The following is a 14,467-nucleotide window of genomic DNA, read 5'->3' on the forward strand; positions in this document are numbered from 1 at the left end:
AGGGTGGGAGCAGACAGTTTGGGTAAGAGGCTAAAGGATAGAGAGCGTTCTTGGAAGCATGAGGAAGGTAGGGTTGACATTAACCAGGATTAAGCATCATCCACCGTTATGGGGGGTGTTCTGGCTTAGCTTGGATTATTCACACCCCAGAGTCAGCAGGTAGGGGAAGAGGAGAGACCTGAGCCAAAGCTCTTCAAGTACAGCCAGGGAGCCAGCAGGGAGAGGAGGGGAAATCAGATGGACCGAGAATTGCAGAGGTCGGTGACGCAATCTTACAACAGCCTGTGCACGTCCGTCAGGCCGGGCTCTGCGGGCAGGGACCCAGGGAAGGCTGTTTCAGGGAGCACATATTTGGGTCGTTAGAAATTGTAGCAGTAATCTTTCTTTGGGGTCTGAGGCAATTTTCTAGCCAGTTTAATTTTAAAAAGGCAGTAATAACAACTGCCCTTCGTTTTGGCTATTAGTAGTTCAGTTAGTAGCGTTTCTACGTGTGGACTGGGCAAGGTTACCTAAAGAGCTTCTTTGAAATTCTACATTTTTGTCTGTGCACGAGCAATCGAGGTGATAAGGGGCCAAATAGGGATGATTCCTAGAGGCTTGTGTCCCCTGCCTATTATTCTTTTTAACCTTGTCAGGCAGGACAATTATGTAACAAGTCAGATGAATATGAGTCTTGACATTTTCTTTGAATCGTCCTTGTGATTTTGGAGAAGTCTCTAGTAACTGGCAGAAATGATCTATGAGCTTTCTCAAGATCTGGGAGACTTTCAAACCTTGCGGCTTCTGGGAGAGGCTGTGCCGTGCACCTCAAAATTGGGGCTTTCACGTGGTTTCCGCTCTGAAGGTGAGTCAGCCCTTTGGAGCTTTGGACCCAAAACTCCGAAATTGACTCTTCAGCAAGCATTTCCGGTATTTCTGTAACTCGAAGACGCAAACCGCACATGGTCCAAGGTCAGCAGGCTGTCATTCATCTGGGGTTCCCCCTTCATGTGGTTGGCCGCAGTAGGACACATCACCACCTTGGGTGGGGTCCCCTCTTCCCCTCTCTGATAGCCCAAGTTTGATCCCCAGGCCCTACCAGCTTGCTAGGCAGGGCTGGGCAGAGAGGGCGGCTAACGGCACGGATTGGGGTCACTGGTGGTTTTGGTGTTCCTGGGTTAGCTGGTTGCTGGGACTGAGTGCCAGATGGTGGGACCAGAGGGCTGAGGAATCCAGGGTCACCTCACACCTAAGAATTTCTGACACAGCTTCTCTGTCTGGGTGGGAGAGAGAACCCAGTGTGTAGAGTAGGAGTTTGGCTAGGGCTTGGCAAACTAAGCACCTGCTTTGACTGTGCTGATGTGTCCTTAGGGACGGAAAGCCCTGGGTTGCATCATGCTGGTCAGACACAGGTTGCAGCCATCAAGGTCACATCAGCCGTAGTCTGGCCAAACCATCCCGGTTTGCCTGCGGCTGAGGAGTTTCTCCAAGATGTAGGCCTTACAGCACTGCAGCTAGGGCAGTTCTGGAGCCCTTGAGTCTATCCCAACATGGAATTCTTGCTATTTCTAGGAAGGCAGGAGTGGTCAGTTTAAAATTAGTTTATTTTGCTTTCTAAATTCCTCCTCCCTGGAGTTCCCATCATGGCTCAGCGGGAACAAACCCAGCTAGTATCCGTGTGGCTTGCTCATTGGGTTAAGGATCTAGTGTTGCCCTGAGCTGTGGTGTAGGCCACAGACGTGGCTTGGATCCTGTATTGCTGTGGCTGTGGTGTAGGCTGGCAGCTGCAGCTCTGATTGGACCCCTAGGCTGGGAACTTCCATACACCGCAGGTGTGGCCCTAAAAAGACAATCGATCGATCAATCAATCAATCCATTTCTCCCAAACGTTAAAACATTCAGAGCTATCAGCAGAAGAAGCAATCACACAGGGGCAACAGGTGGTCCGAGGAGTAAGTACAGAAGAGGGTACAGCTGTTCCAACAACTATGCCGAGGGGTTTGAGGGAACAGGGGACAGAGGTCTTTTGGATGGTTAGTTGTGTATAAGCCTCAATTATTCATGTTATTATTTTGTTACCAGCTCCTTGCTACCAAAGTCACTGCCCACTTCTGCGAACCCTTTGTTGCGCAGATGGGTTCCTCACAGCCCAGGAAGTCATTCATTCTCATTGCGCTGCCTCGCTTTTGCTCCCCTTTCTCTCCCTACCTGAAGTCCTGTTCCCTTTCTGCTCCGTCTTCCTCCCTTCAGGTCATGTGCTCCAAGAAGCCACCGCTGCTGTGCCAGCACACCCTGCTCTCGCCTTTCTGTGAATTCCAGCTACCTTTCTTTGGGGCTTGTACCGTGCAGGTTGGCACTGCCTTGTGTTTTGTTTCCTACAGCGCTCGCATCGTTTCCCGCGGCCCTGTCTCTGCAGAGGGCCAGATCCTTGCACCTTTCCTGGTGCGGACATATAATAGGGGTCCAATCAGGGCTAGTTATAGGGACCTGAAAGCCAGAACTGGGATAACAGTTGCAAAATGAATGAGTTAAGACTCTCTTGGGAGGTTGTTTTAGGCACAGTGACTTGTCCTTGGCTCAGAGCCTTGGGCTTAAAATTGCCCAAGACCTGGCACCTCCCCTCTGCCTCCCTCACCTTTCACTTCCACTCCCAGCTTAGTGTCTGACATTGAAGCCCACAGCTCACTCTCAGGCATCCCTCCACCCTGCTCCCAAGACCCCAGGGCCTTGACACATCAATACCATGGAACAGACCCTTCACAGACATTTTCCCTTTTTTTTGGTCCCTTGTGGCTTCTGGCCAAGCAGAGCCACTAGCTTCCCAAGCAGACAGGATGGGCTGGGAGCAGTGTCACCCTGCTGCCCACACAGCCCAGCCCAGAACTGTACTTGACAAGTGTGAATCTGCACAAGGAACCTCCTTCAAGCTTAAGTGCTAACTGGACTTCAGAGTACAGGGCTCTGGAGTCAAATAGACGCGGGTTCCTTCAAGTCCTGGCTCTTCTAACCAGGGTCTGACCTTGGGCAAGTGACCTAACCTTTCTAGCCTGCATGTCCTAGTCCGTAAATTGAGGGCGATGTGGTGAGCCCTGAGCTAGGGCCCCGTGAGCGGCTTAGGGGTCTGGTGCAAATGAAGCCGTTGACTCAGTCGTTATTTGGTTCCTCTTCAGTTGTCTTCACCTTGTGCTCCATGGCAGCAATTCTCGTGGTCCTTTATCCTAGCCTAGGATGGTGGGTTTCCCTTAGGTGACATGTAGGCAGCGGTGAGGTCCGGAAACTTTGTTGAAGCCAGCCATGTATCAGGTACTGTGCCAAGCATAGCTATAAAAAAGCAGAATACAAAATTGTCCCTGCCCTTAAGCAGTTCCTAGTCAAGTGGAGGATGGAGGACCCAGACATTAAATAAGTTATGAGGGCATACCAGGGTAAGCACAGTCACGGGCGTATACACCCGGTAAACCAATCCAATGAGAAACGCACTGATCCAGTTTGGGGAGGAGGCGGTCAAAGAAGGCCTGAGAGCAGATGATGTCCGAGCAGTTTAGGGTATTGAAGGATGGACAAAGTTTACCAGGTGATGGGGGAGGGAATAGAAGCTTTGGGGCTGGGGGCTCAGGAATGAGAAGGACCACATGTGAAGAGGGAGGATGCACAAGAATACACCGCATGGTCCAAGAGGAGCGAGGTGAAGCTGGCATTAGAGCACAAAGGATGAGTGCAGGGAAATGGCGAGAAAAGAGGAGGAAATAGTAGGAGCAGGAAAGGAACGATTGTGTAAATGATCATTGATGCGCCTAGGACGGTCAACCATTCCCTTCTTCTAAAAACACATTCTTCTCGGTTTCCATGATTTCATATTCTCCTCATTTTCCTGCTGTCCTATTCTGGGCATTCCTGAGTTCTTCTTCCCCCTTTTGCTTTTTATCCAACCCCTAAATACCAGCATTTCTCAGGACTTGGTCCTGGAGCCTCTTTTCACATGCTGCATGCTGTCTTTGGGTAATTCAGTGTATTCCCAAGCCTTCCATTACTGCCTCTGTGTAGATGACATACAGATCTGAGTTCTAAACCTATGTATCTATCTCCCTGCCTAGATTACATTTCCACTTGCATATCTTGCAGGTATCAAGCTTACCAAGTCTAAAGCCAAATTCAGTATTTCTGCCCCATAAACTGGCACCACTACCTTTCTTAGTCAGGCTTTACTGTTTACCTAGTAGCTCAGGTACTAAATGTGGGAGCCATCCTTTGCTCTTCTCTCTCTGTCGCCTGTCATATGCAGTCACCGAGACTCATCATTCTACCTCTTAAATATCTCTTGAAGTTATTTACTTTCCATTCTCTCTGCCACCTTCCTGGTCTAAGCCCCCATCATCCCACCTAGACTATGACAGTAGTCTTACGGCTGGTCTCTCTGATTCAGGACTTGACCCATTCAGTCCAATCCAGTCCAATCCACTCCAATCCAATGTAATCTTATTTTTAAAAAAAGCACACTTGATTGTGTCACCTTTCTCTTTAAAACCCTTCAGTGGATCCCCAGAGTGCCTTTTGGATAATGTCCCAGATTCTTAGCATGGCTTACAAGTTCATTCCTGATCTTGTCCGTCTCAGTTTTACCAGTTTCGTTATATATATAAAATTTCCCTCCACCCTGGCGTTCTAGGTGCCACCGCAGTTCTTTCATAACTTCAGCTCCTTCCTCATGTTGTTCCCTCCCCTTGGGACACTTTTGCGTTTTCCCCTTGACCTGGAGAACTCTGACTCATCCTTCTAGTGTCCCGTTCCTCCCACGTTCTCAGGGAGGCTGGCCTACCGCTCAGATGAGGCTAGTTCCTGTTGCTACCTGTGCCCACACAGCCACTTCACTTTCCCTTTCCTAACTCTTGCCTGTCTCCGTTGCGGGACTGTAAGCTCTGTTTGGGCAGGAACTCTCTCTTCTTTAGTGCAGTGTTCCCAGAGCTGGCACAACCCAAAGTTCCTTGCAGTGTTTAACCATAGCTGTCAGTTTGTCTTCTGTTGCACTGGTAATGCTCTAGGCTATGGGAAACATTCATGAATTTTAGCAGCCGAGCAGTTCGTCAAGGTTGCCATCTGGAGTGGGTTGCTGTGGCAGAGTGAAGAATGCTTACGAGTGGAGCAAGCTAGAGGTGGCAAGTGGGGCATTGCTAGAATAATTCCAGCAGGAGGCGGTGGGGATGGAGGGAAAGGTTTGAGTGATAAACTGTAGGAGAACCTGGCAGACCTGGAAGAGAAAGGAGCTGCAGGTGACTCCCCGGTCTGGAGAAGAGAGGCACACATTTGGTGAGAAAGAGAGTGAGTCCCCTTTGGGAGAGTTAAGTTTGGGCTGTTTATGGGACATGTGTGGAGATGGCCACCAGGCACTTGTATGTGAATCATGAATCTGGAACCTCTGGAGAGAGGTTAGATCTGGCCATGAAGATTTTATTTGGTGGTTGTTTTTAGGGCCATACCCAGGGCATATGGAAGTTCCCTGGCTATAGGGGTCAACTCAGACATGCAGCTGCCGGCCTACGCCACAGCCACAGCAACACCAGAGCTTCATCTGTGACCTACACCACAGCTCACGGCAGCGCTGGATCCTTAACCCACTGAGCGAGGCCAGGGATCAAACCCACACTCTCATGGCTCCTAGTCGGGTTCGTTTCCGCTGCGCCATGACGGGAACTCCTCTTAGGATCTTTCTGGAGACTATTTTTCATTGTCCAGCACCGGGTTGAATGCCTGTTCCTAAGACTACTTATGAAAGAAAGGATGGCCTTAGACCTGTGGCTCTCAAAGGTTCTTCCCAGGACCTCCGGTAGTAACATTGCCTGAGAACTTGTGAGAAAAGCAGATTTTTGCGTCCTACCCTAAACCTACTGAATCCGAAAGTCTGGATGCAGGACTAGCTGTCTGGGTTTTAAGAGTCCTTTAGGTCATTCTGACGCACGCTCAACTTGGAGAACCACTGGCTACGGCTAATACCGGAACTGAGGAAAGGGCAGCTGAGGGCCCTGAGGACTTGGAAAGCAGGGAGCGGGGAGGGTAGGGATTTTGAACAGGAAGTCAGCTTCCTGTCAGCTCCTTGCTCTTTCCTGAATAATCATTTTAGCCTTCTTTATTATAGCATCCCATCAGCATACAAACACACTCTAGTATCTGTACCTTAAAAAACTTGGTCCACGACCCCAAGTCACTAGCCAGCTGCTGCCAAAATTCTTTATAAGTGAAACTGTTTATTAACAGTTATCAACAATCACTGTATCTATTTAAAAAAATCAACCATTCGCTCTTTTACCCACACCCACCTGGCTTCCATTCCCACCCCCACCCCCACCCAAGCTAATGGGATGCTTATTAAATACATTGAAATTTGGTATTCAACAGATAGAAACATTTCTTCCTTCTAGAAACATTTTTTTCCCCCTCTTTCCTTCAGGGACATTTTGCACTCTCCTGTTTTTGTTTTTTGGGTTTTTTTTTTTTTTTTTGGCTGTATCTACAGCATGTGAAAATCCCCTGGTCAGGAATCAAACTGACACCCCAGCAGTAGCCTGGGCCACAGCAGTGACAATGCTGGGACCTTAACCTGCTGAGCAACCGGAGAACTCCATTTCCTGTTTTTCAGAGTATGGCTTTTGTTTCTTCTTCCTACCTCTCCTTCACGACATCTTTCTCTATCAGTCAGTGGTTCTCAGCCTTGAGTGCACAGTGGAATCACTGGGGAGCTTTCAGAATTTCTGAAGAACAGGCTGCACTCCAGACCAATTCAATCGGAAATCTCTCCAAGCAGGATGCAGACATCTGTAATACTTAGAGCTTAACGGTGATTCCGGCGTTCAGCTAAGCTTGAGAGTCACTCTCATTAATGCTGGAGCCCCCCAGGGCCCTATCATGATCCTGCTTCCCCACCTACATTATTTCCTTAGGTCAGTGGTTCTCAGCCTTGGCTCCACTTTAGAATTATCCCGAGAGGTTTTACGAACTACGCTTGCCTGGAAGTTTCCCAAGCTGAATTGATTCTGAATTCCTGGGGTGAGACCGAATTACGAACCACTTCGTAGATGATCTCCTGTGCTCCCATGGGTTGAGATTCAGTGCTTTCCCATCCATCTCTCTGTAGCAATGGAAATGTTCCAGATCTGTGCTGACCAATGTGGCAGCCGCTAGCTACCACCCTGAGATGTGGCAAAAGTACCTGATGAACTGAATTGTTAATTTAATTACCATAGATTTAAATTAAATAACCTCGTAAGTGTGTCTAGTGGCTACCATATCGGACAGCCCCCCATGTGTTAATGACTCTGAAATTTGTCTTTCCTCTGCTCCAGGATTACATATTAAGCTGTTTAATAGGTAGCTCTGCTTGGATATCTAAGAGCATCTTTAACTTAATACATAAAAAATGAAATTCTGGATTTTTTTTTCTTCAAAATTTGTTCCTCTTCTAGTCTTCTCTGTCTTGGCAAAATGTTACCATTTGCCCTCCAGTGGCTGAAGTCCCGAACACGTAAACCATGTTTTATTCCCTCCTTTTCCTCATCTCTGTCAGCCAATTTTTCAGCAAGTCCTGTTTGTTCTACTTTCAAATATGTAAATTAACTCTGTTGACTCCTCTTCACCCCCAGTGCCTCCAGCCTGGGTCAAGCTGCCATTATCATGTACACAGAGTGGTTAAATGTAAATGTCATTGAATCCTTAATTCGTGCTTTCTGAGACCACTGGATGTCTCAACTTGTTAATCCTGCAAACAACTCTACAAAGTGGGTTCCCTGCTGCCCCCATTTTTCAGGTGGTGAAACTGAGGAACAGAAAGCTTAAGTAATGTGCCTTGGATCACACAACCACTCGGTGGCAGAAACGGGATTGAAAGCCAGATTGTCTGATCCCGGGGTCTGTATTCTTCATCATTCACTTTTCTGTCTCTCTGACTGGTTGCGAGGCCCCGTGTCTGTGGTTCTTCATCCCGGCTACAAACTGGAATCACCTGAGGAACTTTAAAAAATACCAGTTTTCATAATCCCACTGGAGACCAGTTAATTCTGTTGGAGCAAGGTGTAGGGCATCAGAAATTAAAAAAAAAAAGAAAGAAAGAAAATCAGGGAATTCTCTGCTATAACCAGTGTTGAAAATACTCCATCTCTGAGTCCAGGCCCTTGCCTACCTTGCCCATCAGTTTCAGCTCCTATCTCGGTGGCCGTCCCTTCTTCCTAGCTCTAGAAGAGGCCAAGCTCTTTTCCGCCCCAGGACCTTTGTACTTGCACTTCTTCTTCCTGGAACACCCCTTTCTGGTGTCTCCTGGGGCCTGAGTAAGACTTTAGAGGTTCTAATCCTTGAAAAGACTGGGTGCTCTCTTCTGCCTGGGTAAATCAAGATAAACAACATTAAACTTTAAAACATGTGCAAGGGAGACATAGAGCGTTCTAATTTTGTCCAAGATGTCTATTTCCATGTATTTTAAAATATATTAGATATAAAAATTTTCAAAGAAATTCTGTTCCGTCTGCTTTGCTGGCACCTTCAGTCCATGTCTCACCTGCTGTGGGAAGTCCAGCGCTAAAGCTCTCAGCTCATCCCAAGGTTACCTCCTCAGACAGACCTCTCTTCCCGTCCTTTCTAATGGCACTCCCAGCATCTTGAGACCCCTCTCTATCATATCATCTGAAAAGCATTGAAATCTGTAATTGTCAGAGTTAATTTCTCGTTTACTTGCTTACTGTTTATCGCCTCCATGAAGGCAGGGGTTTTCTAGTCAGTCTGGGCTGCTGCTGTCTTTTTTTTTGTCCTGACCTAGCACAATGCTTGGTACAAAACACATGTTCAGTGATTATTGCTGGAATGAAAGGATGACTGCATGCAGGCTGATGCGTGGCAAGTAGCAGTGAGCAGATGAATCCCAATGTAGATGGGCCCGCTTGGGTTGTTAGCCTGTAATCAGCTGTCTTCATGGAGCGAGATGGGAGAGGTGAGCTCACAAAAGGGGAGGACTCCGGACTGGTTATAAGGAGGGAGGGCCCCGGCTGCAGCCACCTGGCGAAGGCTTAGAGCTAAGGAGGGAGATGGCAGTGGGAAAATGCAATGATGCTGGATGGATTCTGCAGATGGTGAAAGCTAATACTTATCATTAGGGTGTAATTTCCATGTGTCGCCTTCAAATTTTCAGTAATTTCTCAAACTCAGCTGCTGTGTCCTTTGTTCTTAGGAGAATGGAGAAGGGACTGCTTGCTTGGGTTTGGGGCCACCATCTGCTGGAGAGACCGGGGCAGCGTGGAGGAATGGTAAGAAGGCAGGCAGGAGTATTTGAGGCTAAGCAACCACTGGAATGAATGTGCATTCTCTGTTAGCATCTCTCTAGAATTCTCAGAATTGTGGTTATTGGGAGAGTGGAGGAAAGAGTGACAGATGGCTACGGAAGTGGAGGTCACCCCGGTTGCATACTTAATGAATTGTTTGGCAATTCTGTGTTTAATGTCTGATAATATCCCATGACATTCGTAGTCTGTCTCTGGACAGTGATGTGTCTGACCTGTTTGCTACTGGGTCACCGGATGCCTGGCAGCGGGTGGGTGCTCTGTAAATATTTATTTTGTGAATGTACGGTTCTGGGTGTTTTTGTGTTTCTTGGTCAGAGGTCAGAAGGGTTTGCTGAGATGTGAGGAGAAGCTGGAAAAAAAAGCCCAGGCTCTGAGGGTGAGGACCCGGCCGAAGCTGCAGGCAGAGGGGTGTGGATGTGCAGACTGGTTTGCTGGGAGGATTCAGACCCAAGCTCAGGCCCCATGGCAACTGGCAGGAGAAGAGGTCCTATCAGAACCCCTGGCCAGAGTGCCAGAAAAGCCACAGACTGGCCACACAGAGGAATGTAGGTGAGAAGCCCCCCTCAATGCTCAGGCTAGTGCCTGGAACACCTGTTCCTCAGTCAATGGACTTAGACAAACAGCGACTCTTGGGCCCATTTGGCTATGGGAAGGGGTTCTTACTCTATAGGCTTGGTGCTCATTGGCCAAGGGCTGGGCTGGGCCTGAAACTCCTGGTGGGACACATTATCTTTATCAGCCTAAGGACAGGCAGGGACTGACAGGCCTTTGCCCACACATGCCCCCGATTCTCTGGGAGTGACCAAGAATCCCCAAAACATGTTTAGGAATTCTTGCTTCCAAGACCCTCTCCATTTGTGCCCTCCTCTCCCTGGACCCAGTTTATCCCCCTCCTCACCTCTCAGGCCTCCAAAAGCTGGGGCTTGAGTGCCATGAGGATCTGGGTCCGTGGCCTGACCTTGGAGGTATTTCTGTTCCAAATACCACAAGTCCTGCCGGTTTGACTCCTGGCCTTTCTACTCCCCAAGCATCAGCCATGGTGGATGGGAGGAGAAGCACAGCCTTGGAAGTCTGCTGATTCATGGGTCAACTCATCCTGAATTTTCTCTGGTTCTAATTCTTAAGGGGAAGAATTCTTTTTCTGGAATTTCTGTGTTGTCTTGAGAGGGAGTTATAGGGTGATATTTGTGGCATCATTTTCTTCCAACACTTTTTGGTGGCTTTTCCCCTTGCCCCAGGGATTCATACCAATAAATCAATATCTGTTTATTGAGCAATTAATTATATGCAAACCATGGGTGAGGCACTCATTAAAGAATAAAAAGAGTGGCCAAGCGTTGCCCCTGTCGTCGAGGAGTTTGCAGTGGAGGTTTGGGAGCAAGTCACAAAATAATTAAACATTGAATAGCTGTAAGTATGTAAATTTGAGATACAATGTATTTACAAAACAGAACTGGTTGCTGATTGAATTGTATCAGTAAGGTCTTCGGCTAGAATTTGGGAAGAATTTGCCGAAAACAGCAGAGAAGCCATCAACTATCCAGGAATCTGATCTGAATCTTGGATTGAGGATTTAGCCAAGTATGTGAGAGGTGGAAAGGGCAGTGTAGACAGTCAGAGCCAGATGAATCAAGCTTAACTGTGGTCAAGGGAATGGGGGGCTGTGTGAATTAGGACCAGAAAGGCAGCTGTTTTTTCAGCAGGACTCTGAGACCCTGTCTGTGGACTCTGGACTTTAACCGGGAGATGATGCAGAGGGTATGGGTCAAAGTGCTTTTACCAAATTCAACTCTGCGAATGGAGCACTAGACCAAAGCTAACAAGATGAAATGCAGTTGGAAAAAGTGCAAAGGCATGTGTGTGCAGGTGTGTGCGCGTTTGAGTGTACACACCCGTCTTAAGAATAGCACAGATTGACGATGGCGGCCACTTGTTTTAATGGTATTTGACTTGAAAAAGGGACAGATGCTAATGTACCTATAGATTCAGTGCGAGTCCTTGGGGTGCTGGCTGGGAAGAGCCTCCTGCACCCCAGGCTGCCGCAGGAGGGGTGGTGCCATACTCTTTTCCCTGAAGAGGACTGCTTTGCTGGGGACTGATGTCCTCACAGGAGCTTCCTGAGCTTTTTCCTGCAGGAGAGTTTTGTTCTCATGTGCTGTTTCCATCCAGGGTTTTTTTTGTTTTTATTTTTTTTAATTTATTTATTTTTGACTCAGGGCCAACTTCACTTTCTCAGATCACTGTGCATCTTCATGCAGTTTCCTGAGCTGCTTCAGGTGACACCTTCAAAAGTTGTCAGGCAGCCACAAGTCTCTTCCCCACGTCCATGATTTTCTTTTCTGAGGAGATGTTCATTTGTGCTGGATGTTAGATTCCAGTTATAAGTGATATCATATGGTATTTGTCTTTGTCTTTCTGGCTCATTTCACTCAGTATGAGAGTCTCTAGTTCCATCCATGTTGCTGCAAATGGCATTATGTCATTCTTTTTTATGGCTGAGTAGTATTCCATTGTATATATATACCACATCTTCCGAATCTAATCCTCTGTCGATGGACATTTGGGTTGTTTCCATGTCCTGGCTAATATCCAGCACAAATGAACATCTCCTCAGAAAAGAAAATCATGGACTTGGAGAAGAGACTTGTGGCTGCCTGATGGGAGGGGGAGGGAGTGGGAGGGATCGGGAGCTTGGGCTTATCAGACACAACTTAGAATAGATTTACAAGGAGATCCTGCTGAGTAGCATTGAGAACTTTGTCTAGATACTCATGTTGCAACAGAAGAAAGGCTGGGGGAAAAATGTAATTGTAATGTATACATGTAAGGATAACCTGACCCCCTTGCTGTACAATGGGAAAATAAAAAAATATATTAAAAAAAAAAAAAGTTGTCAGGGAGAGGGAGTTCCCACTGTGGCACAGCAGGTGAAGATCCAGCATCGTCTCTGTGGTGGCTCAGGTTCGATTCCTCGTCCAGCACAGTGGCTTTAGGATCCGGTATTGCTGCAGTGGTGGTTTAGGTTGCAGCTGTGGCTTGGATTCAGCCCCTGGCCCAGGAACTTCCATGTGCCATGGGGACAGCAAAACAAACAAACAAACAAAAAAAAACATTGCCAGGGAGAGAAAGTACTCATGTCCAACCAGGTGACCAAGCATTTGTATGGGGCCAAAGAGTGTCCTGGAAGGTGGAACTTTCTGAGCTACAGTGAGAGAGAGTCCTGGCCAACGAGGATGAGGGCAGTTGGTCACCCTGTGACATACTCGAATCTTCTCCTTGATGAATTGCCTCCACCTCCACCCCCCCCACCCCCCGCTGCTTTCTTCCTCGAGGGTAGCCAGCACTGTCAGAAATCTCACTGTCTATGTGTAAGGTTTTCCAGGGTGTAATCCTTTAGGTTTTGCAAGTCTAAAGCATTGACCGTGGCTCTTTCGTACCAGTTTCTTTGAGGTGTCATATTCTACAAATTATCCTGCAGGAATTTTTTTTTTCCTTTTGTCTTTTTAGGGCTGCATCTGCAGCATATGTTCCTAGGCCAGGGGTTGGGCTGGAGCTGCAGCTACTGACCTACGCTACAGCCACAGCTACCCCAGATCTGAGTCACCTCTGTGACTCATGCTGCAGCTTGTGGCAACACCGGATCCTTAACCCACTGAATGAGGCCAGGGATGGAACCCACATCCCCATGGATACAATTTAGGTTCTTAACCTGCTGAGCCACAGTGGGAACTCCTGAGTTTTGTTTTTTTTAATGAAAAACAAATTCCCTCAATCTCCGGAGGTTACATATAGGGGAAAGAGCATGGATTTTGAAAAAGCTTAAAGATCTGCCATTGGGTTCTGGTTGCAACATATACTAGTTGTGGTGGACAGTGCTATGTATGCACAAAGTCCTACCTCAGTTTCCTCTTCTGAGCACATAGGAGGACCGCTTAGGAGCCCTGGGAGTAGTTCTGGCTGGTAGGTTGTAAGCAGCATGACTGTGAAGACTGAGTAACGGGGGAGTTCCTTCATGCTCTTCTAACCTTACTGCTGAGGCCATTAAGGCCACGTGTCCTGGCTGGTGCAGACACCAGACCAGGAGTCCCTGGGTGACTGTGCAGAACAGAGGGCCTCTCTCTCACCGTTTTCTTGCATCGCGCTCTGTGCAAGCAGCAAATAGGGGTTTGTTGTGTGAAGCCGTAGAGATGTTGTGGTTAGTTTATTACTGCAGCAGAGCCTAGCCTAACTTGACTAAACACTAGTTCTGTGTTCTCATCACTTTGGGCTGCTCTAACCAAAATAACATGGACAGTGGCTTAAGCAACAGGACATTCATATTCACAGCTCTGGAGGCTAGGAGTCCAAGGTCAAGGGGCCAGTAGATTGGGTCCTGGGGAGAACCCATGACCGCCTGTATTTTCACATGATGGAGCCAAAGCCCTGGTGTCTCTTCCTCTTCTTATAAGGGCACTGAATCTTTCATGAGGATTCCATCCGCATGCCCTCATCTAAACCTAATTATTGCCCAAGGTTCTGACCTCCTAATACCATTGTATTGGAAGTTAGGGCTTCACAACACGGATTTCTGGGGGGAACGTGTTCAGTCAATGACATTCTGAAACCTTGTACAAGCTACCAAATAATGCTGAGGCTGTAAAAAAGTGGCATAATAATAAATCTTTCAAAGAGTCATCTTAAAGGGCTACTGTGAAGCTTCAATGAGATATTATGGATGTGATGTTTAGGTGCTGCTCTACTTTCTCACACACGTATTGAGGACCAGTGATAAGTGCTTTCTTGACATAAATCTAACAGCCCCAGGGAGCAGTACCTCTTTTTTTTTTTTTTTGTCTTTTTGCCATTTCTAGGGCTGCACCCGCGGCATATGGAGGTTCCCAGGCTGGGGATTCAATCAGAGCTACAGCTGCTGGCCTTCACCAGAGCCACAGCAATGCGGGATCTGAGCCGTGTCTGCGACCTACACCACAGCTCACAGCAATGCCAGATCCTTAACCCACTGAGCGAGGCCAGGGATCGAACCCACAACCTCATGGCTCCTAGTCGGATTCGTTAACCACTGCGCCACGACGGGAACTCCGCAATACTTCCTGAGAAGGGGAAACGGTAACTTAGACAATCCACAACATCGCAGAAAACGCTGGCTGTCTGCAGGTTTAGTGGACAGAGTT

The 14,467-nt window shown here is 47.7% G+C and overlaps 1 long non-coding RNA gene across 1 annotated transcript; it reads right to left on the reverse strand.

The window, feature by feature from the left end:
* Window positions 1–6,439: 6,439 nt before the first annotated feature.
* Window positions 6,440–9,223, reverse strand: LOC125111708 (uncharacterized). The gene is made up of 3 exons (XR_007130920.1): window positions 8,519–9,223; window positions 8,147–8,342; window positions 6,440–8,024 (listed from the first exon to the last, which is right to left on the reverse strand). It is a non-coding gene; the product is annotated as an uncharacterized LOC125111708 (long non-coding RNA).
* Between the last annotated feature and the right edge of the window lie 5,244 nt (window positions 9,224–14,467).

This window comes from Phacochoerus africanus, chromosome 11, assembly GCF_016906955.1.
Source record: "Phacochoerus africanus isolate WHEZ1 chromosome 11, ROS_Pafr_v1, whole genome shotgun sequence".
NCBI lineage: Eukaryota > Metazoa > Chordata > Mammalia > Artiodactyla > Suidae > Phacochoerus > Phacochoerus africanus.